Source organism: Phocoena phocoena, chromosome 9, assembly GCF_963924675.1.
Source record: "Phocoena phocoena chromosome 9, mPhoPho1.1, whole genome shotgun sequence".
NCBI classification, from domain to species: domain Eukaryota; kingdom Metazoa; phylum Chordata; class Mammalia; order Artiodactyla; family Phocoenidae; genus Phocoena; species Phocoena phocoena.
Window position 1 is genome coordinate 79,613,305 of NC_089227.1, and position 4,561 is coordinate 79,617,865.

The window sequence follows — 4,561 nt, forward strand, 5'->3', positions numbered from 1 at the left end:
AAATATAAAAACCCTCTTGGGATAATATTTTTAAAGTCGGGAGTTATCTGTATGTATTCTGTAATTTTAGGATTGAATGTTTCTTTTTATGTTCTAATTTTCATGAAACATGGTAGACTCTAGATAGTGGCCATGCCTCTGTATTTTCCAGAATATTTCAGTAATAATAATACATTACGGAGGTTCGCAATCTGTTTGATCTGGCACCACTCCATAGCTTCCCTGGGACACTTGGAAATATGGGGGATGGGGATGACAAGAAAGGAGCTTTCTCTAGGACAACTACTTGAAGATATTACTGGTATCTAGGTCCTGGGGGGTCAGGTATACTAAACATGCGGCAATATTAGGAAAGTCACACATAGCAAAGAACTGTCTTGTCGTAAATGCCAATTGTATTTCTGTAGGGAAACATTGCTCCTAGTCTCTTAGGATGTAAGGATTGTTGGAGACTTTCTGAGATTATCACTTAAAACAGAAAGACGCTGGAGGTTTAAGTGCATTTACCACAGCTAGATCAGGAAACGGTATGACCAGCTTAACTTTCCATTTCTGTATCATTGTATAGCAGTGTGTGTGTGTGTGTGTGTGTGTGTGTGTGTGTGTGTGTAGCTGGCTTTGTATGAGTTTCTCTACTCTCCAAAAGATGCTAACATAAAATTTACTGTCTCTCCTTTTTCAGTGGCTGGAGCCTGATGACATAGCCCTTGGGTCTGGAGGAAATGAAATAAAGATTCTCTAAACTTTCTAGTTAATTTGAAAAATCGAAGTGGCTGAGTCAGATAGCTCATCTTGGCCACAGGAAGTCACAGCACTGGAAACAAAGTCACGGTCCTAACTCAACTTCATCTGATCATTCTGTGTTCTTCATTATTCACATAACACTTCTTTCTACTAGATTTAATCACCCAACGGTAACAGTATAGGGGAAACCTCTGAACACCCATGCATTTTCTCAACCAGATTACAAAGCCCAGCATTATATGCATACTTTGCTGATGTAGAAATAGGTTGCCATGCAAATACGGGCTGATCAAATATCAGAGGGAGCTGACCATTGACACAAAGGCATTCATTCCCGGACTACTGCAGCTGGATCTCACAGGCCTGCCCTAGACAAAGACTCTTCAGCTAAAATCCTTTATGAGTGAGGTTGAAACAATCACACAATCAGTGGGCATTACAGCATCCCATCTTTTTAAACTCGGTGACCAAAGATCAGTCCCAACCAGTGAACTTTCTAATTGTTGCAAATGCCATGTAAATGCCCGGCTTGTCCTGCCCAAAGGTTTTCAGGAGATAAAAGTTAATTCAGAAACAAAGTTTTATGGAAGTCAATGAAGCCTTGTAAAGAAACACTATTGAGATTTTTTAATCTCTTGCCAAAATGAAAATAAAGAAAAAGTTAAATTTCTGTCCAACAATCTCAAAATCAGCAAGACAAAGAAAAATAATCCAACCCCCAAAGCCAACAAAAGGTCCATTTACTCTCTGACACCCTGGGTGGACTTGCAAGCCACACTTCTCCAACAATCACTGTATTATACCCATAGAATAATGCCAACCTGTTGATGTGGGGTTTGTGCAATCAATTTGGAATTCAAATCAGAGTAACTCAGGACAGAATGCTACCCCAACACCAAGTCACTAAGGCTAAGCCAAACAGAGAAACAAACCAAAAAAGGTCTTCTTTCTAGGAGTAGCGAAAGCAGGAATAAAACTTAATAGAACAAAACCCTGTCCACAATAGCATAACTATACGGTACAAGAGCATATTTTCAAAATGAAAGAAAACATGGCACACGTGACTTCCAGGGACTTAAGTGTGATTCTTGATGTCCCTCCTCATATACTGATAATGCACAAAAGAACATATTTGTCTTTATAAACTGTTCTTAAAATCCTGAAACTCGAAATGTCAATGTGACAGAAGCAAGCTGAAGAGCTTTTAAAGGTGTCTACATGTTTAAAACATGTTCTTAAACAAAAACATGGACGTGTTTTTAGAATGACAAAAACGCATAGCCATACCTCCCAACATAACTTCCCCATTACCAAAATGCTTCCAGATATAGGTCATTGTTCCATTGCCTTGAAGGCAGTGGTGATCAGAGCCCACTCTTCTTGGTAAACAGAGTTAAAAACAATTCAGGAACAAAAGTCATTAGTGAGAGAAAAGGGTATAAGAAAAATATGATTATATCATTTTTATGAACTCTTTTGAAAGCTTCCCTCACACCATCACAATTTCTTCTAGACACCCCAAATGTCCTCTCCTCTCTTCTCTCTTTCTCTCACTCTCTCTTTCACTCTTTTTCTCTCTCTCTTTCTTTTTCTCCTCAGAGACACTGTTCCCTTAAACTTCCAAATTCTGTCTGTAGCAAACTTTCAAATTTTAGCAAGTTCATCATACTTTATTTGATTAGGGAAAAAAATTCTGGTAGACCTAAGTTTCTAAATACATTATCAATACAAATAAAAGGAATAAAATTACAAAAGATTTTTTTCTCTTAAAACTCAGGAAAATAAATATTAATTAGGAAATTTAAAAATGTCTATGGTTATACTTAAATTTGGTGTGTATGTAGAGAGAGAGTAAAACAAACCAGTCACATCCCTGTCTATATAGCAAGGCATTCAACTCAGAAGGTTTCTATGGATTTCACAGAATGTATTGCATATGAATTATTTATATCTCTTAAAAATTGAAGAAAAATATTGAATTCAGTTTGTGGAATTGACAACAGTTGGACTAACAGGAAATGAAAACGTTTCATTTAACGGCCACGCAACTGATTAAAGTATTACTAGTTCAAGAGAATGATCACTTTGAGATTGATTACTATAACTATTTTTTAAATCAATCTTTAACTTCTGAGCACTGGAAGCAAAAGATTGCTAATCCTCTACAAATTTGTAAATGCAATGGACAATTGATTTAGCGCCAGAGTTCTAGGAATCAAAGGTCTCATAACTTGATAGTAAATAATTATCTTCTACTTATATAACAATACAGTCTCTTCAGTTAATGAATTATTATCCTACTTCATATTGCAATATTTGGGGTGAAAGTGTGGAAACACAGTTCAGTGAGATATAATAAAAAAATCAAACAATTGTGAGGCTGTTATATTAAAATATAAAAGGAAGTCAGTTTACTAATAACGATAAGTAGTCTCCCATGAACCACAGAAGCGTGGTCTAACATTGATGAAGTGAAGTTACTCTACCTATATATAACCGAAACCCCTTGTAGATGAACTGCAATTTGTTTCCTACCAACTCTGGTCTATGCTTGCCTTTGCTTTTTGCGTGCCAGACTTCTTGGTCCTTCTTGCTTCCTGGACCTGCTCTGTCTCCGTCCACACAGAGCGTTAATACACTCCCTTCCTCTACCTGAGCTCTTTCCCAAGGGAATTTTCTCTGACACTACCCCTAGGTCAGGATCCCCTATAAGAAACTCTCAGGGGCTTCCCTGGTGGCGCAGTGGTTGCGAGTCCGCCTGCCGATGCAGGGGACGCGGGTTCGTGCCCCGGTCAGGGAGGATCCCACGTGCCGCGGAGCGGCTGGGCCCGTGAGCCATGGCCGCTGAGCCTGCGCATCCGGAGCCTGTGCTCCGCAGCGGGAGAGGCCACGACAGTGAGAGGCCCGCGTACAGCATAAAAAAAAAAAAAGAAACTCTCAGAGCACTTTTCTTCCCGAACTTTTCTTTCTCAGCACCACTCACATTTTCACTAAATACTTGATATAGGGAATAATCTATGAGTAGGCAATAATCTTATGTGTAGGCACTGCACATAACGTAAACTCCAAAAGGGACTGAATTGTATTTAAATCACACACTATTCTGTCCCTAGGATTTAGCAGTGTTTGGCATGTAGGTGTTTTCAATTAGCAATAACTGTACCTCAGATAAACCTCGTTCGCTACAATGCCGCCACTGCACAAAGCCGGCAATAGGCATTTAACTGAATGAATGGGGTGAATGATTGAAAGAATAAAATGTGCAAAGGACTAACGTGGCTTTTAGAATACCTGGACTTAATAAATTTGGGATAGAGAGATTTGAAAAGCGAATTATAGCATCCAGTTTTTATAATTTGTCCAGAACATACATATACTGTGTATATGGCCATAGATAATTACATAATTTGATTAGTGCCGGCCCGCTAATTTTATGGTCTGAACACAGTTACCAAAAAACTATATTTTCTTACTTTTCCTTTGGTCACTCCTTCTTAACTCATAGTCCTGGTTTTCCATCTGTATTTTTGCTAAACTGTGTTTTCTGAGTGTTCTTTCATTTAAAGATTTGTTTATCCTTTCATTGAGCAAGTACTTATTGAACACTTACTATATGTTATCTAAATCAAGATAGTATTTCACAGACTGCTGTGCGCCAACTGATTAAGTAGAAAAGAATTATTATATATAATCCCTAAAAGGAGATCTTCTATTCTTAGAATTTTCATGATAAGTCAGTATTCAACCAGGGTCAAATTATGTGACCTAGGGTAACTCAGTTAACTTCTCAGAAAATCAGTTTTGTACATACAAAAAA

The 4,561-nt window shown here is 38.0% G+C and overlaps 1 non-coding gene across 1 annotated transcript; it reads right to left on the reverse strand.

The window, feature by feature from the left end:
* Positions 1 to 3,807: 3,807 nt before the first annotated feature.
* On the reverse strand, positions 3,808 to 3,952 carry LOC136128638 (U4 spliceosomal RNA). The gene has a single exon (XR_010656227.1). It is a non-coding gene; the product is annotated as a U4 spliceosomal RNA (small nuclear RNA).
* Positions 3,953 to 4,561: the final 609 nt, after the last annotated feature.